General features: G+C 52.4%; 1 protein-coding gene across 1 annotated transcript in view; it reads right to left on the bottom strand.

Annotated features, from left to right (window-relative positions):
• Positions 1-24,794, bottom strand: part of NLRX1 (NLR family member X1) — a 111,365-nt gene extending 86,571 nt beyond the window's left edge. Inside the window, exon 1 of the mRNA XM_075327515.1 lies at positions 24,619-24,794. The gene's annotated coding sequence lies outside the window, so the exon portion shown is untranslated. The remainder of the gene's footprint in view (positions 1-24,618) is intronic.
• Between the last annotated feature and the right edge of the window lie 438 nt (positions 24,795-25,232).

Raw genomic sequence — 25,232 nt, 5'->3', positions numbered from 1 at the left:
CTTTCCGCCTAGTGGACACACAGGATTTTAGAGACCTTATGTCTGTCGCTGTGCCCCAGTACCAGATGCCTAGTCGCCACTACTTCTCTAAGAAAGGTGTGCCCGCGCTACACCAGCATGTCGCACACAACATCACCGCTTCCTTGAGAAACTCTGTGTGTGAACGGGTGCATTTCACCACCGATACTTGGACCAGTAAGCATGGACAGGGACGTTACATGTCGCTGACTGGCCACTGGGTAACTATGGTGATAGATGGTGAAGGGTCTGCTGCACAAGTCTTGCCGTCCCCACGACTTGTGTGTCAATCCTCTGTCTGTCCAAGTTCCGCCACTGCTTCTGCATCCTCCACCTCATCTGGGTCCTCCACCTCCGCCCCAAGCCTGCCTGGTCAGGCCACCAGCGTTCTCACTGCGCAGAAGGAATCACGCACCCCTCATTACTATGCTGGTAGCAGAGCGCAACGGCATCAGGCGGTCTTTAGCTTGACATGTCTTTGAAATAGGAGTCACACAGCGACTGAGTTGTGGGCAGCTCTGGAGACTGATTTTGATAAATGGTTGTCTCCACTCAACCTGCAGCCTGGTAAGGCCGTGTGCGACAATGCTGCAAACCTGGGTGCGGCCCTTCGCCTGGGCAAGGTGACACACGTGCCTTGTATGGCTCACGTGTTTAACCTTGTTGTCCAGCAATTTTTAACACACTATCCCGGCCTAGATGGCCTTCTGACCAGGGCACGGAAACTGTCTGCAGTGCTCACTTCCGCCGTTCAACCGCCGCACCTGAGCGACTTGCATCGCTCCAGAAGTCTTTCGGCCTGCCGGTTCATCGCCTGAAATGCGATGTGGCGACACGCTGGAATTCAACTCTCCACATGTTACAGCGACTGTGGCAGCACCGGCGAGCCCTGGTGCAATACGTCATGATGTATAGCCTGGGCCAACGAGATGCAGAAGTGGGGCAGATCACCCTGATGGAGTGATCTCAGATCAAGGACCTATGCACCCTTCTGCACAGTTTCGACATGGCGACGAATATGTTTAGCGCTGACAATGCCATTATCAGCATGACGATTACAGTCATTTACATGCTGGAGCACACGCTAAACACTATTCGTAGTCAGGGGGTGGGACAACAGGAAGGGGAGGAACTACAGGAGGATTCATATGCGCAAGACACAACAACATCACCAAGGTCCAGACGTTCATCATCACCAACGCGGCAGGCATGGGACCATGGGGGACAGGGATCAACAAGGGCGCATGGTAGCAGGTGAGATGTTGAGGAAGGTGCAGGAGGACATGAAGATATGGAGGACGAACTGTCCATGGACATGGAAGACTCAGCAGATGAGGGGGACCTTGGTCAAATTTCAGTTGAAAGAGGTTGGGGGGAGATGACAGAGGAAGAAAGAACGGTTAGCACCTCTATGCCACAAACACAGCGTGGACTTGGTGCGCATGGCTGCGCAAGACACATGAGTGCCTTCTTGTTGCACTACCTCCAACATGACCCTCGTATTGTCAAAATTAGAAGTGATGATGACTACTGGCTTGCCACACTATTAGATCCCCGGGACAAGTCCAAATTTTGTGACATAATTCCACCCATAGAAAGGGACGCACGTATGCAGGAGTATCAGCAGAAGCTGTTACTCGATCTTAGCTCGGCTTTTCCACCAAACAACCGTGCAGGTGAAGGGAGTGATTCTCCCAGTTGTAACTTGACAAACATGGGACGGCCTCGTCATCTTCAACAGTCTACCCGTACCAGTAGGACCGTATCTGGTGCTGGTAACAGCAATTTTATGGAATCTTTTCATAATTTTTTTAGACCCTCCTTTGCAAGGCCACCAGAGACAACAAGTCTGACACATAGTCAACGGATGGAGAGGATGATACAGGAGTATCTCCAAATGAACATCGATGCAATGACTTTGCAAATGGAGCCTTGCTCCTTTTGTGCTTCAAATCTAGAAAAATGTCAAGAGCTCTCCAGTTACGCCTCGAAGATTTTGTCGTGTCCAGCTGCCAGCGTTGTCTCTGAACGTGTCTTCAGTGCTGCTGGGTGTGTGCTGACAGATAAGCGCACGCGTCTGTCCAGTGACAATGTGGACAGACTGACGTTCATCAAAATGAACAAGTCATGGATCCAGAAGGAATTTACTACCCCTGTGTCATCCTGGGGAGAGTAAATGCTTGTGGATTTGGAATGTGCTTGATGCAAATCAAAACATCCTGTTTGCAACTAGGGCACAAGTGCTGCCACTGATAAGGTGTCTGTGTGGGGCCCAATTTTTGGAAAAAAAGGGAGACTCCGCTTGGAGTAACCCTTGCTTGCTGTGTTTTTTAAAAATGATACAAGATGAACAGATCTGAAGGCAAGATGAAGCCAACATCATGTCTCCGCCTGCACTTTTCTCACAAACCTGCATTTTTCCAGGGACACCCTACTCAACACCGTCTACAGACAGCAGCCAGATCTCTGTCCCTCAGATGTGGTCAAATAAAAGGCCACTTACTGCGACCCATGACAAAGCTAAGTGGTTGACTCTATCCCTCTGTAAGCTGTTGGCTACCGAAATGCTGCCTTTACGCGTAGTGGACACACAGGATTTTACAGACCTTATGTCTGTCGCTGTGCCCCAGTACCAGATGCCCAATCACCACTGCTTCTCCAAGAAAAGCATGCCCGCGCTACACCGGCATGTCGCACACAACATCACCACTTCCTTGAGAAAATCTGTGTGCGACAGGGTGCATTTCAACACAGATACTTGGACCAGTAAGCATAGACAGGGTCATTACATGTCACTGACTGGGCACTGGCAAACTATGGTGAGAGATGGAGAAGGGTCTGCTGTACAAGTCTTGCCGTCCCCACGAGTTGTTTCAATCCTTGTTCTGTATGTAGAAGTTAATACACTGCTTCTGCCTCTTCAACCTCGTGTGGGTCCTCTACCTTTGCGCAAACCCTGTGTGGTCAGGCCACCCTTCCTTGCAACTGCGCACAAGGACTACCACACACCTCCTTACTATGCTGGCAGCAGAGCTCAATGCCATCAGGCGGTCAAAGTTTTACTTTGAAATGTATGGGAAATGTGAGTCACACCGCTATTACAGAGAATAGTAGTCAGGCAGGGTCAAAACATTAATTGAGGAACAGGAACAGAATGGGACGGCCAGGACTTAATCAGAAAACAAGCAGAGGTGAAATGCGTATCGGCCAACAAGGTACATAAACAGCAAGCAGGAAAAGTAGTCAGGTAACAAGCACACAAAATCATAAAACTGAACTGGGGGTAAAATTAACCAGAGGTTCATAGCTATGTCTGGCAGTGGTCTGCAGACAGGATGGGCATAAAAAAGGGTGTGGTGTCTTCCCATTGGTTGTAGCTGAATGATGGTATTTCATCTGTGAGATACCCACCAGCTACATTCAGCCAGAGATTCTGCATCTGTCAAGGTAATGCAGCCCAGTGGGTGAGCATAACCTGCGTCCACCTGCGCCGCTGGCATCGACTACTCTCCCATCATCAGCACTATTCATGAAAGGAACACGTTGTCACCTGGCGACCGGAGTACAAATTGACGGAGCGGACTCCGTTGGTGACTTAACAGCCGTGTGCGGCAATGATGCAAACCTGGCTGCGGGCCATCCTCAGGGCAATGTGACACACGTGCCTTTTATGGCTCACGTGTTGATCCGAATTCTCCAGCAATTTTTAAAACACCATCACGGCCTACATGGCCTTGTGCAGCGGGCACGCTCGCTATGTGCTCACTTCCATCGTGCGCACACAGCAGCTCAACAACTTTCATCACTCCGGAAGTCTTAGGGTCTGGCAGTTAAACGCCGGAAATGCGATGTTCCGACACGCAGGAATTGGAATCTGCACATGTTGCAGCGTGTGTGGCAGCACCGCAGAGCCCTGCTGAAATACGGTAAGACATATAGCCTGGGATAAGTTGATCCAGAGGTGGTGCAGATCACGCTGCTGGAGTGGTGTCAGATCAAGGACCTATGCACCCTGCTACACAGTTTTGAAATGTCGACGAAGATGTTTAGCACTGGCAATGTCATTCTCAGCGTGACAATTCTGGTCATCTACATGATGGAGCACACTGTAATTATTATTCGGAGTCAGGTGTTGGGACAAGAGGAAGGGGAGGAAGTACAGGAGGAGTCATATGCGGAAGGGATAACAAGATCTACGAGGTCCAGATGGTCAGCGGCACCTATGCGGCAGTCATGGTGAGGGAGAGGGATTAACAAGGGCGCATAGTATCAGCAAAAAGTGTTGATGAAAGTGCAGGAGCCCATGAAGAAATGGAGGACGAACTGGCGATGGGCATGGAAGACTCAGCAGATGAGTGAGAGCTTGCTCACATTTCGGTTGTGCGAGGTTGTGGGTAGAGGGCAGAGGAAGGATGCACGATTCTCACCTCTCTGCCACCAACACACCAAGGACTTGGTCCTCCTGGATGCACAAGACACATGAGCGCCTTCTTGCTGCACTACCTACATGACCCTCGGATTGTATGAATTTGAAGTAATCCTGAATACTGGGTTGCCACACTGTTAGATCCCCGGTACAAGACAAAATTTGGCGAACTAATTCCTGCCATAGAAATAGACGCACGTATACAGGAGTATCTGCAGAATGTGGTACGCAATCTTAGATCTACTTTTCCACTAAACACCAGTGCTGCACAGAGTGAATCTCAACACTTTGTCATGGATAGGAGGAAATGGTCTTTTACTTGTCCACATCGGAGGGACCGAGGGATGGCTGCTGTGCTGAGATGGCGTTGAGTACGGTGTCCCTGCACAGTTGCACTTTTGGTCATATCCCAAAATGAGTTGAAAAAGGACAGATGCTGTTGGAAAGGGGAACAGGTGTGTTGGAAAGGGGAAAAAAATTTGGGTCCGTGGATTTGGTGGTTAAACAACTGTAACATTTGCTGAAGAAACAACATCTGTTACAGTGGGACTGGCAGATTTGGATAAAGTGGTATATAATCTGTGACCGCTATATAACAAAAATTAATAAGAAAAGAAAGAGAAAGGTATATATCACCTTCAGCAGTCAGTGTCCACCGTGCTCCCAGTTGGAAAAGGAGAGGTTGGCAACTTGAAGGTTTGGTGGAGGATACAGAGCTGTGTGGCTATGAAACTAATAGTAGCCTGAACCGAGTTAGACGCCATTCGGATCTGGAGACTGTGAGCCCTGTTAGCGTCACAGGGTCCACATGCCCACCCAGCCCAGGAACTCCCTGTTAACAACACAGGGGCCATTGAGTACGCTGACCGTGTGCGTAGGGGCCACACCTGTGGACAGCAGGCGCATCAGCAGCAGCAGGCCTGTTAATGCCACTGGGCTGCACAAGCAGGACTGTTAGGACAGGAGCTGGTCTTAACCGTTCTGCGTTACCAACTGTGGTGGTGGCCTGCATCCACCACCCTATCCCTGCCTACCTCTGGCCTAAAGCCGCAATGGGTTCAACACATGGAGGTGTGCTCTTTCGGAGCATAATAGAAGACTGCGCACCTCCTTGTTGGCTCCAGCCCCTTTTATAACCTGGGTCCGCCCCAAACCAGGGTGAACCACAATGCACCTCCTGGAGACAAAAGCAGAGTGACACGTCATGAGTGGCATAACTAGCGTCCTATTTGGAAACGCAACTTCAATGATGACCTCATGGCTGCCATGACCCAAACACCTCACCAGTCATCGTCTGACCATCAATAATGCGGTGACAAGTCATAGGTGTGGGCCTCTGCAAGCCATTTGGGAGGACACCTGATGCCCTGTGGTCTATATGGGACCCCCACATCAGGGCCAGGGCCAAAGAGTTCATTACCGGACCTAGTCTCTGATGCAGGAAGTGCCTGAGCATGCTCAGTAGCATGAAATACAGTCTCTGAAAAAAGACTATCAGCTTTAGCATGGTGTCTAGGCACAAAACAGGACTTAGACCCGGCACAGAATGCAAGCACCTGTGCAAAGAGGCTTTTCACACTTAGTGTGGGAGCATGCGCTGTATCCCGAAATGAAGACTTAGCGTCAGGAATGGCACAGTCAGGCTGAGCATACTCACTAGGCGAAACACTGTAATTATGCTGCAGCTGGGGTACATCGGCACACGCATGCGCACTAGCTGCCTCTCCACACTTAGACGTGGAGGGGAAATTTGTCTTGGAGATGCTGTCTATGAACAGAAGGAAAAGCTAAAGGAAGCCTGACTTTCTATCCCTCCGAATTATGAAATGCAGCAATGAATTCCATGAGTTTGCTATAACATTAGCGTAGCTAAATGTGCATGAGGGTGTGATGTAGAGGTGCTAGAAATAGCTTGTCACCAGTGGGGCACTAATGGAATACAACAGCCAGTTCTATGATGCCACAAAATGGCAGTATTTTGTGCTATCATTATAGCTTATTAAAAACAGAGCACGAGGTTGTCATGCAGAGGTGCTGCACATAGATTTGCAGTAGTGTGAATAGACAAAAGTACAATAGCCACGTTTAGGATACAACTAGGTACACTGAGTGTTTGCTACTATAAATGGCTGAGTTTAAAAAAGTTTGAGTGTGCAATGCAGGCAGACGTGCTGCAAATAACGTTCCAATACTGTGAATTGACAAAAGTACAATAGCCACGTTTAGGATACAACTAGGTACACTGAGTGTTTGCTAGTATAATGGCTGAGTTTAAAAAAGTTAGAGTGTGCAATGCAGGCAGACGTGCTGCAAATATCGTTCCAATACTGTGAATAGACAAAAGTACAATAGCCACGTTTAGGATACAACTAGGTACACTGAGTGTTTGCTACTATAAATGGCTGAGTTTAAAAAAGTTTGAGTGTGCAATGCAGGCAGACGTGCTGCAAATAACGTTCCAATACTGTGAATTGACAAAAGTACAATAGCCACGTTTAGGATACAACTAGGTACACTGAGTGTTTGCTACTATAAATGGCTGAGTTTAAAAAAGTTTGAGTGTGCAATGCAGGCAGACGTGCTGCAAATAACGTTCCAATACTGTGAATTGACAAAAGTACAATAGCCACGTTTAGGATACAACTAGGTACAGTGAGTGTTTGCTAGTATAATGGCTGAGTTTAAAAAAGTTTGAGTGTGCAATGCAGGCAGACGTGCTGCAAATAACGTTCCAATACTGTGAATTGACAAAAGTACAATAGCCACGTTTAGGATACAACTAGGTACACTGAGTGTTTGCTAGTATAATGGCTGAGTTTAAAAAAGTTAGAGTGTGCAATGCAGGCAGACGTGCTGCAAATATCGTTCCAATACTGTGAATTGACAAAAGTACAATAGCCACGTTTAGGATACAACTAGGTACAGTGAGTGTTTGCTAGTATAATGGCTGAGTTTAAAAAAGTTTGAGTGTGCAATGCAGGCAGACGTGCTGCAAATATCGTTCCAATACTGTGAATAGACAAAAGTAAAATAGCCACGTTTAGGATACAACTAGGTACACTGAGTGTTTGCTACTATAAATGGCTGAGTTTAAAAAAGTTTGAGTGTGCAATGCAGGCAGACGTGCTGCAAATAACGTTCCAATACTGTGAATTGACAAAAGTACAATAGCCACGTTTAGGATACAACTAGGTACACTGAGTGTTTGCTACTATAAATGGCTGAGTTTAAAAAAGTTTGAGTGTGCAATGCAGGCAGACGTGCTGCAAATAACGTTCCAATACTGTGAATTGACAAAAGTACAATAGCCACGTTTAGGATACAACTAGGTACAGTGAGTGTTTGCTAGTATAATGGCTGAGTTTAAAAAAGTTTGAGTGTGCAATGCAGGCAGACGTGCTGCAAATAACGTTCCAATACTGTGAATTGACAAAAGTACAATAGCCACGTTTAGGATACAACTAGGTACAGTGAGTGTTTGCTAGTATAATGGCTGAGTTTAAAAAAGTTAGAGTGTGCAATGCAGGCAGACGTGCTGCAAATATCGTTCCAATACTGTGAATAGACAAAAGTAAAATAGCCACGTTTAGGATACAACTAGGTACACTGAGTGTTTGCTACTATAAATGGCTGAGTTTAAAAAAGTTTGAGTGTGCAATGCAGGCAGACGTGCTGCAAATAACGTTCCAATACTGTGAATTGACAAAAGTACAATAGCCACGTTTAGGATACAACTAGGTACAGTGAGTGTTTGCTAGTATAATGGCTGAGTTTAAAAAAGTTTGAGTGTGCAATGCAGGCAGACGTGCTGCAAATAACGTTCCAATACTGTGAATTGACAAAAGTACAATAGCCACGTTTAGGATACAACTAGGTACAGTGAGTGTTTGCTAGTATAATGGCTGAGTTTAAAAAAGTTAGAGTGTGCAATGCAGGCAGACGTGCTGCAAATAACGTTCCAATACTGTGAATAGACAAAAGTACAATAGCCACGTTTAGGATACAACTAGGTACACTGAGTGTTTGCTACTATAAATGGCTGAGTTTAAAAAAGTTTGAGTGTGCAATGCAGGCAGACGTGCTGCAAATAACGTTCCAATACTGTGAATTGACAAAAGTACAATAGCCACGTTTAGGATACAACTAGGTACACTGAGTGTTTGCTACTATAAATGGCTGAGTTTAAAAAAGTTAGAGTGTGCAATGCAGGCAGACGTGCTGCAAATATCGTTCCAATACTGTGAATAGACAAAAGTACAATAGCCACGTTTAGGATACAACTAGGTACACTGAGTGTTTGCTAGTATAATGGCTTAGTAACAATGAGTTGTAGTGTGCAATGCAGGCAGACGTGCTCTGCAAATGTCTTTGCACTAGTGGGACTATAGCAAAGTCCAATAGCCACGTTTAGGATGCCACTAGGTACACTGAGTGTTTGCTAGTAAAATTGCTTAGTTTAAAAAAGTTGGAGTGTGCAATGCAGGCAGATGTGCTCTGCTAATATCTTTGCACTAGTGGGACTATAGCAAAGTCCAATAGCCACGTATAGGATGCCACTAGGTACACTGAGTGTTTGCTAGTATAATGGCTTAGTTAAAATGAGTTTGAGTGTGCAATGCAGGCAGACGCGCTATGCAAATGTCTTTGCACTAGTGGGACTATAGCAAAGTCCAATAGCCACGTATAGGATGCCACTAGGTACACTGAGTGTTTGCTAGTATAATGGCTTGGTTTTAATGAGTTGGAGTGTGCAATGCAGGCAGACGCGCTCTGCAAATGTCTTTGCACTAGTGGGACTATAGCAAAGTCCAATAGCCACGTATAGGATGCCACTAGGTACACTGAGTGTTTGCTAGTATAATGGCTTGGTTAGAATGAGTTGTAGTGTGCAATGCAGGCAGATGTGCTCTGCTAATGTCTTTGCACTAGTGGGACTATAGCAAAGTCCAATAGCCACGTATAGGATGCCACTAGGTACACTGAGTGTTTGCTAGTATAATGGCTTAGTTAAAATGAGTTTGAGTGTGCAATGCCGGCAGACGCGCTATGCAAATGTCTTTGCACTAGTGGGACTATAGCAAAGTCCAATAGCCACGTATAGGATGCCACTAGGTACACTGAGTGTTTGCTAGTATAATGGCTTGGTTAGAATGAGTTGTAGTGTGCAATGCAGGCAGATGTGCTCTGCTAATGTCTTTGCACTAGTGGGACTATAGCAAAGTCCAATAGCCACGTATAGGATGCCACTAGGTACACTGAGTGTTTGCTAGTATAATGGCTTAGTTAAAATGAGTTTGAGTGTGCAATGCCGGCAGACGCGCTATGCAAATGTCTTTGCACTAGTGGGACTATAGCAAAGTCCAATAGCCACGTATAGGATGCCACTAGGTACACTGAGTGTTTGCTAGTATAATGGCTTAGTTAAAATGAGTTTGAGTGTGCAATGCAGGCAGACGCGCTATGCAAATGTCTTTGCACTAGTGGGACTATAGCAAAGTCCAATAGCCACGTATAGGATGCCACTAGGTACACTGAGTGTTTGCTAGTATAATGGCTTGGTTAGAATGAGTTGTAGTGTGCAATGCAGGCAGATGTGCTCTGCTAATGTCTTTGCACTAGTGGGACTATAGCAAAGTCCAATAGCCACGTATAGGATGCCACTAGGTACACTGAGTGTTTGCTAGTATAATGGCTTAGTTAAAATGAGTTTGAGTGTGCAATGCCGGCAGACGCGCTATGCAAATGTCTTTGCACTAGTGGGACTATAGCAAAGTCCAATAGCCACGTATAGGATGCCACTAGGTACACTGAGTGTTTGCTAGTATAATGGCTTGGTTTTAATGAGTTGGAGTGTGCAATGCAGGCAGACGCGCTCTGCAAATGTCTTTGCACTAGTGGGACTATAGCAAAGTCCAATAGCCACGTATAGGATGCCACTAGGTACACTGAGTGTTTGCTAGTATAATGGCTTGGTTAGAATGAGTTGTAGTGTGCAATGCAGGCAGACGCGCTCTGCAAATGTCTTTGCACTAGTGGGACTATAGCAAAGTCCAATAGCCACGTATAGGATGCCACTAGGTACACTGAGTGTTTGCTAGTATAATGGCTTGTTTAGAATGAGTTGTAGTGTGCAATGCAGGCAGACGCGCTCTGCAAATGTCTTTGCACTAGTGGGACTATAGCAAAGTCCAATAGCCACGTATAGGATGCCACTAGGTACACTGAGTGTTTGCTAGTATAATGGCTTACTTAGAATGAGTTGGAGTGTGCAGAGGACAAGAGGGTACAGTGGCAGGATTGTGGTGCTCTGGGTAGAGGAATGGAAGCCTGCCTTTCTATTCCCTCCTAATGGTGAAATGCAGGTAGGAAATCCCTGACCTGGGCTACACAGACGCTGTTGCTGTTTGCAGGACCTGTCACCTATGGCTCTCTGACCCTGCCGGTTGGAGCCCTTAAAAGGACTGCTATAAAGTGCTCTCCCTAAGCTGTCTAACGCTGTGTATGCAGCGCATACAGCTGTATCGGCTATAGGACTCAGGAAGACGGAGCTGCGACAGTGATGTCTGACACCAAAGACGCAGAAGGCAGATAATGGCGTCCGTGAAGAAAATGTCCGGTTTTATAATGCAGGGACATGTGACATGCAGATCCTATCACACATGCCGTTGCTTCTCTGGCTCAAAGTCCACTTAGCTGTGTGTGTGTCTGGGATTGGCTGACATGCTGGCCCGCCCCACAAGACGCGCGCACTTAGGGAAGGAAGACAAGAAAAAAAAAAAAAAAAAATGGCGATCGCCATTATAGAAACAGCAGTGATCTGAAGGCGCTGTTCACGCACACTATACACTGAAATGTGATAATAGTTTGATTCACAGAGTGACTTACACTATTACAGCAGAAACCAAGCTATGATTTAGCTGTTTTTTGGCTGCTAGAACCGTTCTCGAACGTTTCTAGAACTACCGAGCTTTTGCAAAAAGCTCGAGTTCTAGTTCGATCTAGAACATGCCCCAAAATCACTCGAGCCGCGAACTGGAGAACCACGAACCACGAACCGCGCTCAACTCTACTGTTTAGACCCACCAATCCAAGGTATCTGGAAGTCCTCCATCACTACTAAAAACGCTGGTCAAAAACACAAAAAGAATTCACATGTTGCAGTTTTGTGGTCACCCTCAGCCACAAAAAAAGCAACGTGCGCACAACAAAACTGAAATCTCATAGACTTTGCTGGGGAAGGAAAAGCATGCAGTTTATAGCGACTAAAAGATCACCACAAACTGCACCAAAAACTGCAGCGTGCGCATGGATCCTAAAGCCCATCACTTTGCTGAGAATGTAAAACACTACAGCGTGAAAAGCTCCCCAAAAACTGTGATAACAAAACCTCATTAGCGTCTCCAGCTAACTACTGTCTCCAATGTATTAATATTCCTCCCCTATATATGAGTCAGGACTATGATCACTCCGCGGCTGCGCCTGGACGCTGACGGGCGGTCTGACTATTTTTGGTGCCTATAAACTGTTGGTTTCACACCTAAAGGGCGAAATCATCCTAAAAATGACAAGTGTGGAGGCGCCTCAGGCACATTCCTTGTCTGCAGAGGTCACTGGGGACACCAGGGTGCACACTAACCACAGCACAGATGTAGCAGAGCTGACACTGCGCACTGCGATACAAAAATATATGCGCCAAGTAGCAAATCCCCCTCTGCTCCATGGGACAGCACAGTCCCCTCTGCTCCATGGGACAGCACAGTCCCCTCTGCTCCATGGGACAGCACAGTCCCCTCTGCTCCATGGGACAGCACAGTCCCCTCTGCTCCATGGGACAGCACAGTCCCCTCTGCTCCATGGGACAGCACAGTCCCCTCTGCTCCATGGGACAGCACAGTCCCCTCTGCTCCATGGGACAGCACAGTCCCCTCTGCTTCATGGGACAGCACAGTCCCCTCTGCTTCATGGGACAGCACAGTCCCCTCTGCTTCATGGGACAGCACAGTCCCCTTTGCTTCATGGGACAGCACAGTCCCCTCTGCTTCATGGGACAGCACAGTCCCCTCTGCTTCATGGGACAGCACAGTCCCCTCTGCTCCATGGGACAGCACAGTCCCCTCTGCTCCATGGGACAGCACAGTCCCCTCTGCTCCATGGGACAGCACAGTCCCCTCTGCTCCATGGGACAGCACAGTCCCCTCTGCTCCATGGGACAGCACAGTCCCCTCTGCTCCATGGGACAGCACAGTCCCCTCTGCTCCATGGGACAGCACAGTCCCCTCTGCTTCATGGGACAGCACAGTCCCCTCTGCTTCATGGGACAGCACAGTCCCCTCTGCTTCATGGGACAGCACAGTCCCCTCTGCTTCATGGGACAGCACAGTCCCCTCTGCTTCATGGGACAGCACAGTCCCCTCTGCTTCATGGGACAGCACAGTCCCCCCTGCTTCATGGGACAGCACAGTCCCCCCTGCTTCATGGGACAGCACAGTCCCCCCTGCTTCATGGGACAGCACAGCCCCCCCTGCTTCATGGGACAGCACAGTCCCCTCTGCTCCATGTCACAGCACAGTCCCCTCTGCTCCATGGGACAGCACAGTCCCCTCTGCTACATGTCACAGCACAGTCCCCTCTGCTCCATGGGACAGCACAGTCCCCTCTGCTCCATGGGACAGCACAGTCCCCTCTGCTCCATGGGACAGCACAGTCCCCTCTGCTCCATGGGACAGCACAGTCCCCTCTGCTACATGTGACAGCACAGTCCCCTCTGCTACATGTGACAGCATAGTTCCCTCTGCTACATGGGACAGCACAGTCCCCTCTGCTACATGTCACAGCACAGTCCCCTCTGCTACATGTCACAGCACAGTCCCCTCTGCTCCATGGGACAGCACAGTCCCCTCTGCTCCATGTGACAGCACAGTCCCCTCTGCTCCATGTGACAGCACAGTCCCCTCTGCTCCATGTGACAGCACAGTCCCCTCTGCTCCATGTGACAGCACAGTCCCCTCTGCTCCATGTGACAGCACAGTCCCCTCTGCTACATGTGACAGCACAGTCCCCTCTGCTACATGTCACAGCACAGTCCCCTCTGCTCCATGTCACAGCACAGTCCCCTCTGCTACATGTGACAGCACAGTCCCCTCTGCTACATGTCACAGCACAGTCCCCTCTGCTACATGTCACAGCACAGTCCCCTCTGCTACATGTCACAGCACAGTCCCCTCTGCTACATGTCACAGCACAGTCCCCTCTGCTTCATGGGACAGCACAGTCCCCTCTGCTACATGGGACAGCACAGTCCCCTCTGCTCCATGGGACAGCACAGTCCCCTCTGCTCCATGGGACAGCACAGTCCCCTCTGCTCCATGGGACAGCACAGTCCCCTCTGCTCCATGGGACAGCACAGTCTCCTCTGCTCCATGTCACAGCACAGTCCTCTCTGCTCCATGTCACAGCACAGTCCCCTCTGCTACATGTCACAGCACAGTCCCCTCTGCTACATGTCACAGCACAGTCCCCTCTGCTACATGTCACAGCACAGTCCCCTCTGCTACATGTCACAGCACAGTCCCCTCTGCTCCATGGGACAGCACAGTCCCCTCTGCTCCATGGGACAGCACAGTCCCCTCTGCTCCATGGGACAGCACAGTCCCCTCTGCTCCATGGGACAGCACAGTCCCCTCTGCTTCATGGGACAGCACAGTCCCCTCTGCTTCATGGGACAGCACAGTCCCCTCTGCTTCATGGGACAGCACAGTCCCCTCTGCTTCATGGGACAGCACAGTCCCCTCTGCTTCATGGGACAGCACAGTCCCCTCTGCTTCATGGGACAGCACAGTCCCCTCTGCTACATGTCACAGCACAGTCCCCTCTGCTACATGTCACAGCACAGTCCCCTCTGCTACATGTCACAGCACAGTCCCCTCTGCTCCATGGGACAGCACAGTCCCCTCTGCTCCATGTGACAGCACAGTCCCCTCTGCTCCATGTGACAGCACAGTCCCCTCTGCTCCATGTGACAGCACAGTCCCCTCTGCTCCATGTGACAGCACAGTCCCCTCTGCTACATGTCACAGCACAGTCCCCTCTGCTACATGTGACAGCACAGTCCCCTCTGCTACATGTCACAGCACAGTCCCCTCTGCTACATGTCACAGCACAGCCCCCTCTGCTACATGTCACAGCACAGCACAGTCCCCTCTGCTCCATGTCACAGCACAGCACAGTCCCCTCTGCTCCATGTGACAGCACAGTCCCCTCTGCTCCATGTGACAGCACAGTCCCCTCTGCTACATGTGACAGCACAGTCCCCTCTGCTACATGTGACAGCACAGTCCCCTCTGCTCCATGTCACAGCACAGTCCCCTCTGCTACATGTGACAGCACAGTCCCCTCTGCTACATGTGACAGCACAGTCCCCTCTGCTCCATGTCACAGCACAGTCCCCTCTGCTACATGTCACAGCACAGTCCCCTCTGCTACATGTCACAGCACAGTCCCCTCTGCTACATGTCACAGCACAGTCCCCTCTGCTACATGTCACAGCACAGTCCCCTCTGCTACATGTGACAGCACAGTCCCCTCTGCTCCATGTGACAGCACAGTCCCCTCTGCTACATGTCACAGCACAGTCCCCTCTGCTACATGTCACAGCACAGTCCCCTCTGCTACATGTCACAGCACAGTCCCCTCTGCTACATGGGACAGCACAGTCCCCTCTGCTACATGTCACAGCACAGTCCCCCTCTGCTACATGTCACAGCACAGTCCCCTCTGCTCCATGTCACAGCACAGTCCCCTCTGCTACATGTCACAGCACAGTCCCCTCTGCTACATGTCACAGCACAGTCCCCTCTGCTACATGTCACAGCACAGTCCCCTCTGCTACATGTCACAGCACAGTCCCCTCTGCTACATGTCACAGCACAGTCCCCTCTGCTACATGTCACAGCACAGTCCCCTCTGCTACATGTCACAGCACAGTCCCCTCTGCTACATGTCACAGCACAGTCCCCTCTGCTACATGTCACAGCACAGCCCCCTCTGCTACATGTCACAGCACAGCACAGTCCCCTCTGCTCCATGTCACAGCACAGCACAGTCCCCTCTGCTCCATGTGACAGCACAGTCCCCTCTGCTCCATGTGACAGCACAGTCCCCTCTGCTACATGTGACAGCACAGTCCCCTCTGCTACATGTGACAGCACAGTCCCCTCTGCTCCATGTGACAGCACAGTCCCCTCTGCTACATGTGACAGCACAGTCCCCTCTGCTACATGTGACAGCACAGTCCCCTCTGCTCCATGTCACAGCACAGTCCCCTCTGCTACATGTGACAGCACAGTCCCCTCTGCTACATGTGACAGCACAGTCCCCTCTGCTCCATGTGACAGCACAGTTCCCTCTGCTCCATGTGACAGCACAGTCCCCTCTGCTACATGTGACAGCACAGCCCCCCCTGCTTCATGGGACAGCACAGTCCCCTCTGCTACATGTCACAGCACAGTCCCCTCTGCTACATGTCACAGCACAGTCCCCTCTGCTACATGTCACAGCACAGTCCCCTCTGCTACATGTCACAGCACAGTCCCCTCTGCTACATGTCACAGCACAGTCCCCTCTGCTCCATGTCACAGCACAGTCCCCTCTGCTCCATGTCACAGCACAGCCCCCTCTGCTCCATGTGACAGCACAGTCCCCTCTGCTACATGTGACAGCACAGTCCCCTCTGCTACATGTGACAGCACAGTCCCCTCTGCTCCATGTGACAGCACAGTCCCCTCTGCTACATGTCACAGCACAGTCCCCTCTGCTCCATGTGACAGCACAGTCCCCTCTGCTACATGTCACAGCACAGTCCCCTCTGCTACATGTCACAGCACAGTCCCCTCTGCTACATGTCACAGCACAGTCCCCTCTGCTCCATGGGACAGCACAGTCCCCTCTGCTCCATGGGACAGCACAGTCCCCTCTGCTCCATGTGACAGCACAGTCCCCTCTGCTCCATGTCACAGCACAGTCCCCTCTGCTCCATGTGACAGCACAGTCCCCTCTGCTACATGGGACAGCACAGTCCCCTCTGCTACATGTCACAGCACAGTCCCCTCTGCTCCATGTGACAGCACAGTCCCCTCTGCTACATGTCACAGCACAGTCCCCTCTGCTACATGTCACAGCACAGTCCCCTCTGCTACATGTCACAGCACAGCCCCCTCTGCTCCATGTCACAGCACAGTCCCCTCTGCTCCATGTCACAGCACAGTCCCCTCTGCTACATGTCACAGCACAGTCCCCTCTGCTCCATGGGACAGCACAGTCCCCTCTGCTCCATGTGACAGCACAGTCCCCTCTGCTCCATGTCACAGCACAGTCCCCTCTGCTCCATGGGACAGCACAGTCCCCTCTGCTACATGGGACAGCACAGTCCCCTCTGCTACATGTCACAGCACAGTCCCCTCTGCTACATGTCACAGCACAGTCCCCTCTGCTCCATGTGACAGCACAGTCCCCTCTGCTCCATGTCACAGCACAGTCCCCTCTGCTCCATGGGACAGCACAGTCCCCTCTGCTACATGGGACAGCACAGTCCCCTCTGCTACATGTCACAGCACAGTCCCCTCTGCTACATGTCACAGCACAGTCCCCTCTGCTCCATGTCACAGCACAGTCCCCTCTGCTACATGTCACAGCACAGTCCCCTCTGCTCCATGGGACAGCACAGTCCCCTCTGCTCCATGTGACAGCACAGTCCCCTCTGCTCCATGTGACAGCACAGTCCCCTCTGCTACATGTCACAGCACAGTCCCCTCTGCTACATGTCACAGCACAGTCCCCTCTGCTACATGTGACAGCACAGTCCCCTCTGCTACATGTGACAGCACAGTCCCCTCTGCTACATGTGACAGCACAGTCCCCTCTGCTACATGTGACAGCACAGTCCCCTCTGCTACATGTGACAGCACAGTCCCCTCTGCTACATGTGACAGCACAGTCCCCTCTGCTTCATGTCACAGCACAGTCCCCTCTGCTCCATGTGACAGCACAGTCCCCTCTGCTACATGTCACAGCACAGTCCCCTCTGCTCCATGTCACAGCACAGTCCCCTCTGCTCCATGTCACAGCACAGTCCCCTCTGCTTCATGTGACAGCACAGTCCCCTCTGCTCCATGTCACAGCACAGTCCCCTCTGCTCCATGTCACAGCACAGTCCCCTCTGCTACATGTCACAGCACAGTCCCCTCTGCTCCATGGGACAGCACAGTCCCCTCTGCTCCATGTGACAGCACAGTCCCCTCTGCTCCATGTCACAGCACAGTCCCCTCTGCTCCATGTCACAGCACAGTCCCCTCTGCTACATGGGACAGCACAGTCCCCTCTGCTACATGGGACAGCACAGTCCCCTCTGCTACATGTCACAGCAGTCCCCTCTGCTACATGTGACAGCACAGTCCCCTCTGCTCCATGTCACAGCACAGTCCCCTCTGCTCCATGTGACAGCACAGTCCCCTCTGCTACATGTCACAGCACAGTCCCCTCTGCTACATGTCACAGCACAGTCCCCTCTGCTACATGTGACAGCACAGTCCCCTCTGCTACATGTGACAGCACAGTCCCCTCTGCTACATGTCACAGCACAGTCCCCTCTGCTCCATGGGACAGCACAGTCCCCTCTGCTCCATGTCACAGCACAGTCCCCTCTGCTACATGTGACAGCACAGTCCCCCTCTGCTACATGTCACAGCACAGTCCCCTCTGCTACATGTCACAGCACAGTCCCCTCTGCTCCATGTCACAGCACAGTCCCCTCTGCTCCATGTGACAGCACAGTCCCCCTCTGCTACATGTCACAGCACAGTCCCCTCTGCTACATGTCACAGCACAGTCCCCTCTGCTACATGTCACAGCACAGTCCCCTCTGCTACATGTCACAGCACAGTCCCCTCTGCTACATGTGACAGCACAGTCCCCTCTGCTACATGTGACAGCACAGTCCCCTCTGCTACATGTGACAGCACAGTCCCCTCTGCTCCATGTGACAGCACAGTCCCCTCTGCTCCATGTGACAGCACAGTCCCCTCTGCTACATGTCACAGCACAGTCCCCTCTGCTCCATGTCACAGCACAGTCCCCTCTGCTACATGTCACAGCACAGCCCCCTCTGCTACATGTCACAGCACAGTCCCCTCTGCTCCATGTCACAGCACAGTCCCCTCTGCTCCATGTGACAGCACAGTCCCCTCTGCTCCATGGGACAGCACAGTCCCCTCTGCTCCATGGGACAGCACAGTCCCCTCTGCTCCATGGGACAGCACAGTCCCCTCTGCTCCATGGGACAGCACAGTCCCCTCTGCTCCATGGGACAGCACAGTCCCCTCTGCTCCATGTGACAGCACAGTCCCCTCTGCTCCATGGGACAGCACAGTCCCCTCTGCTACATGGGACAGCACAGTCCCCTCTGCTCCATGTGACAGCACAGTCCCCTCTGCTACATGTGACAGCACAGTCCCCTCTGCTCCATGTGACAGCACAGTCCCCTCTGCTCCATGTGACAGCACAGTCCCCTCTGCTACATGTGACAGCACAGCCCCCCCTGCTTCATGGGACAGCACAGTCCCCTCTGCTACATGTCACAGCACAGTCCCCTCTGCTACATGTCACAGCACAGTCCCCTCTGCTCCATGGGACAGCACAGTCCCCTCTGCTACATGTGACAGCACAGTCCCCTCTGCTACATGTGACAGCACAGTCCCCTCTGCTACATGTGACAGCACAGTCCCCTCTGCTACATGTCACAGCACAGTCCCCTCTGCTACATGTCACAGCACAGCCCCCTCTGCTACATGTCACAGCACAGCACAGTCCCCTCTGCTCCATGTCACAGCACAGCACAGTCCCCTCTGCTCCATGTGACAGCACAGTCCCCTCTGCTCCATGTGACAGCACAGTCCCCTCTGCTACATGTGACAGCACAGTCCCCTCTGCTCCATGTCACAGCACAGTCCCCTCTGCTACATGTGACAGCACAGTCCCCTCTGCTACATGTGACAGCACAGTCCCCTCTGCTACATGGGACAGCACAGTCCCCTCTGCTACATGTCACAGCACAGTCCCCTCTGCTACATGTCACAGCACAGCCCCCTCTGCTACATGTCACAGCACAGCACAGTCCCCTCTGCTCCATGTCACAGCACAGCACAGTCCCCTCTGCTCCATGTGACAGCACAGTCCCCTCTGCTCCATGTGACAGCACAGTCCCCTCTGCTACATGTGACAGCACAGTCCCCTCTGCTCCATGTCACAGCACAGTCCCCTCTGCTACATGTGACAGCACAGTCCCCTCTGCTACATGTGACAGCACAGTCCCCTCTGCTACATGTGACAGCACAGTCCCCTCTGCTCCATGTCACAGCACAGTCCCCTCTGCTACATGTGACAGCACAGTCCCCTCTGCTACATGTGACAGCACAGTCCCCTCTGCTCCATGTCACAGCACAGTCCCCTCTGCTACATGTCACAGCACAGTCCCCTCTGCTACATGTCACAGCACAGTCCCATCTGCTACATGTCACAGCACAGTCCCCTCTGCTACATGTCACAGCACAGTCCCCTCTGCTACATGTCACAGCACAGTCCCCTCTGCTCCATGTGACAGCACAGTCCCCTCTGCTACATGTCACAGCACAGTCCCCTCTGCTACATGTCACAGCACAGTCCCCTCTGCTACATGTCACAGCACAGTCCCCTCTGCTACATGGGACAGCACAGTCCCCTCTGCTACATGTCACAGCACAGTCCCCCTCTGCTACATGTCACAGCACAGTCCCCTCTGCTACATGTCACAGCACAGTCCCCTCTGCTACATGTCACAGCACAGTCCCCTCTGCTACATGTCACAGCACAGTCCCCTCTGCTACATGTCACAGCACAGTCCCCTCTGCTACATGTCACAGCACAGCCCCCTCTGCTACATGTCACAGCACAGCACAGTCCCCTCTGCTCCATGTCACAGCACAGCACAGTCCCCTCTGCTCCATGTGACAGCACAGTCCCCTCTGCTCCATGTGACAGCACAGTCCCCTCTGCTACATGTGACAGCACAGTCCCCTCTGCTACATGTGACAGCACAGTCCCCTCTGCTACATGTCACAGCACAGTCCCCTCTGCTACATGTCACAGCACAGTCCCCTCTGCTCCATGTGACAGCACAGTCCCCTCTGCTACATGTGACAGCACAGTCCCCTCTGCTACATGTCACAGCACAGTCCCCCTCTGCTACATGTCACAGCACAGTCCCCTCTGCTACATGTGACAGCACAGTCCCCTCTGCTACATGTGACAGCACAGTCCCCTCTGCTACATGTGACAGCACAGTCCCCTCTGCTACATGTGACAGCACAGTCCCCTCTGCTACATGTCACAGCACAGTCCCCTCTGCTACATGTGACAGCACAGTCCCCTCTGCTACATGTGACAGCACAGTCCCCTCTGCTACATGTGACAGCACAGTCCCCTCTGCTACATGTGACAGCACAGTCCCCTCTGCTACATGTGACAGCACAGTCCCCTCTGCTCCATGTGACAGCACAGTCCCCTCTGCTACATGTCACAGCACAGTCCCCTCTGCTCCATGTCACAGCACAGTCCCCTCTGCTCCATGGGACAGCACAGTCCCCTCTGCTCCATGTGACAGCACAGTCCCCTCTGCTCCATGTCACAGCACAGTCCCCTCTGCTCCATGGGACAGCACAGTCCCCTCTGCTACATGTGACAGCACAGTCCCCTCTGCTACATGTCACAGCACAGTCCCCTCTGCTACATGTGACAGCACAGTCCCCTCTGCTCCATGGGACAGCACAGTCCCCTCTGCTCCATGTGACAGCACAGTCCCCTCTGCTACATGTGACAGCACAGTCCCCTCTGCTACATGTGACAGCACAGTCCCCTCTGCTCCATGTGACAGCACAGTCCCCTCTGCTTCATGTGACAGCACAGTCCCCTCTGCTCCATGTCACAGCACAGTCCCCTCTGCTACATGTGACAGCACAGTCCCCTCTGCTACATGTGACAGCACAGTCCCCTCTGCTCCATGTCACAGCACAGTCCCCTCTGCTCCATGTGACAGCACAGTCCCCTCTGCTACATGTCACAGCACAGTCCCCTCTGCTCCATGTCACAGCACAGTCCCCTCTGCTTCATGTGACAGCACAGTCCCCTCTGCTCCATGTCACAGCACAGTCCCCTCTGCTCCATGTCACAGCACAGTCCCCTCTGCTACATGTCACAGCACAGTCCCCTCTGCTCCATGGGACAGCACAGTCCCCTCTGCTCCATGTGACAGCACAGTCCCCTCTGCTCCATGTCACAGCACAGTCCCCTCTGCTCCATGTCACAGCACAGTCCCCTCTGCTACATGGGACAGCACAGTCCCCTCTGCTACATGGGACAGCACAGTCCCCTCTGCTACATGTCACAGCAGTCCCCTCTGCTACATGTGACAGCACAGTCCCCTCTGCTCCATGTCACAGCACAGTCCCCTCTGCTCCATGTGACAGCACAGTCCCCTCTGCTACATGTCACAGCACAGTCCCCTCTGCTACATGTCACAGCACAGTCCCCTCTGCTACATGTGACAGCACAGTCCCCTCTGCTACATGTGACAGCACAGTCCCCTCTGCTACATGTCACAGCACAGTCCCCCTCTGCTACATGTCACAGCACAGTCCCCTCTGCTACATGTCACAGCACAGTCCCCTCTGCTACATGTCACAGCACAGTCCCCTCTGCTACATGTCACAGCACAGTCCCCTCTGCTACATGTGACAGCACAGTCCCCTCTGCTACATGTGACAGCACAGTCCCCTCTGCTCCATGTGACAGCACAGTCCCCTCTGCTCCATGTGACAGCACAGTCCCCTCTGCTACATGTCACAGCACAGTCCCCTCTGCTACATGTCACAGCACAGCCCCCTCTGCTACATGTCACAGCACAGTCCCCTCTGCTCCATGTCACAGCACAGTCCCCTCTGCTCCATGTGACAGCACAGTCCCCTCTGCTCCATGTCACAGCACAGTCCCCTCTGCTCCATGGGACAGCACAGTCCCCTCTGCTCCATGTGACAGCACAGTCCCCTCTGCTCCATGGGACAGCACAGTCCCCTCTGCTCCATGGGACAGCACAGTCCCCTCTGCTCCATGTGACAGCACAGTCCCCTCTGCTCCATGGGACAGCACAGTCCCCTCTGCTACATGGGACAGCACAGTCCCCTCTGCTCCATGTGACAGCACAGTCCCCTCTGCTACATGTGACAGCACAGTCCCCTCTGCTCCATGTGACAGCACAGTCCCCTCTGCTCCATGTGACAGCACAGTCCCCTCTGCTACATGTGACAGCACAGCCCCCCCTGCTTCATGGGACAGCACAGTCCCCTCTGCTACATGTCACAGCACAGTCCCCTCTGCTACATGTCACAGCACAGTCCCCTCTGCTCCATGGGACAGCACAGTCCCCTCTGCTACATGTCACAGCACAGTCCCCTCTGCTACATGTCACAGCACAGCCCCCTCTGCTACATGTCACAGCACAGCACAGTCCCCTCTGCTCCATGTCACAGCACAGCACAGTCCCCTCTGCTCCATGTGACAGCACAGTCCCCTCTGCTACATGTGACAGCACAGTCCCCTCTGCTACATGTGACAGCACAGTCCCCTCTGCTACATGTGACAGCACAGTCCCCTCTGCTCCATGTCACAGCACAGTCCCCTCTGCTACATGTGACAGCACAGTCCCCTCTGCTACATGTGACAGCACAGTCCCCTCTGCTCCATGTCACAGCACAGTCCCCTCTGCTACATGTCACAGCACAGTCCCCTCTGCTACATGTCACAGCACAGTCCCATCTGCTACATGTCACAGCACAGTCCCCTCTGCTACATGTCACAGCACAGTCCCCTCTGCTACATGTCACAGCACAGTCCCCTCTGCTCCATGTGACAGCACAGTCCCCTCTGCTACATGTCACAGCACAGTCCCCTCTGCTACATGTCACAGCACAGTCCCCTCTGCTACATGTCACAGCACAGTCCCCTCTGCTACATGTCACAGCACAGTCCCCCTCTGCTACATGTCACAGCACAGTCCCCTCTGCTACATGTCACAGCACAGTCCCCTCTGCTACATGTCACAGCACAGTCCCCTCTGCTACATGTCACAGCACAGTCCCCTCTGCTACATGTCACAGCACAGTCCCCTCTGCTACATGTCACAGCACAGCCCCCTCTGCTACATGTCACAGCACAGCACAGTCCCCTCTGCTCCATGTCACAGCACAGCACAGTCCCCTCTGCTCCATGTGACAGCACAGTCCCCTCTGCTCCATGTGACAGCACAGTCCCCTCTGCTACATGTGACAGCACAGTCCCCTCTGCTACATGTGACAGCACAGTCCCCTCTGCTACATGTCACAGCACAGTCCCCTCTGCTACATGTGACAGCACAGTCCCCTCTGCTACATGTGACAGCACAGTCCCCTCTGCTCCATGTGACAGCACAGTCCCCTCTGCTCCATGTGACAGCACAGTCCCCTCTGCTTCATGTGACAGCACAGTCCCCTCTGCTCCATGTCACAGCACAGTCCCCTCTGCTCCATGTGACAGCACAGTCCCCTCTGCTACATGTGACAGCACAGTCCCCTCTGCTACATGTCACAGCACAGTCCCCTCTGCTCCATGTCACAGCACAGTCCCCTCTGCTACATGTCACAGCACAGTCCCCTCTGCTACATGTCACAGCACAGTCCCCTCTGCTCCATGTCACAGCACAGTCCCCTCTGCTACATGTCACAGCACAGTCCCCTCTGCTCCATGTCACAGCACAGTCCCCTCTGCTCCATGTGACAGCACAGTCCCCTCTGCTACATGTCACAGCACAGTCCCCTCTGCTCCATGTGACAGCACAGTCCCCTCTGCTACATGTCACAGCACAGTCCCCTCTGCTACATGGGACAGCACAGTCCCCTCTGCTACATGTGACGAGTTGTGCTGCTCCGGTGGTCGCAGATGCCGGGGAGATAAGAAGTTGTAGATAAACTCCAGACGCAGAGGCGGTCGCAGTCACCTCCTGGAAGGTCAGTTACACATTAACCCGCCGCCTCCCAGAAGCCTCCGCGCATAGTTACCAGTGTCCTCCGCTGCTGCCCGTGCCGTGCTCCGCTCCCCTGTGATCAGTGCCGCTCCTCCCGCTGCCCCGCTCGGCTCCACTCGCTCCAACCACTTCCTGAGTGCTCAGCGCTGTCACAAATCTGCTGGTTATGGGCGAGCGTGGAGAGCAAAAGGAAGGCGGGAGAGCGGAAAGAAAAAAAAGAGCCAGCAGGGCTCACTACACACGGTATAGGAGAGGAGAAGTCGTGGCTGGAAACTTGCAGATCTAGGAAATCCAGCCTGACAAGTGGCAATGGTGTCCTAAGATGAGCGAACCCGAGGACGGTGCTCAGCCCAAACACAGGCTGTACAAAACAATCAGTGTCCGAGCCCTATAGGAGATTGGGTACTTTATGTATAGCATCGCTGAGCTCGGGTACGCTCGGTGCTGGCCCAGTGCGAGCTGCTTGTGTGTGATCGGATGTAGTGTGCACCAAACAAAACACAATGAAGACCCCCTCCCTGCATGAAGTGATGTGTGTATGGCTGCCTGTATGTGGACGCCCAATCAGTGACTTCCATTGCGGTTCAGGTCAAGTCCGGTCCAGAACAGAACTTTATCTAAAGTCCGACTGAACCCGCAGAACCTAAC

This window comes from Anomaloglossus baeobatrachus, chromosome 11 (assembly GCF_048569485.1).
Source record: "Anomaloglossus baeobatrachus isolate aAnoBae1 chromosome 11, aAnoBae1.hap1, whole genome shotgun sequence".
Lineage (NCBI taxonomy): Eukaryota > Metazoa > Chordata > Amphibia > Anura > Aromobatidae > Anomaloglossus > Anomaloglossus baeobatrachus.
Note: the sequence above shows the minus strand (reverse complement) of the source record. Positions and strands in the feature narration are given on the sequence as shown.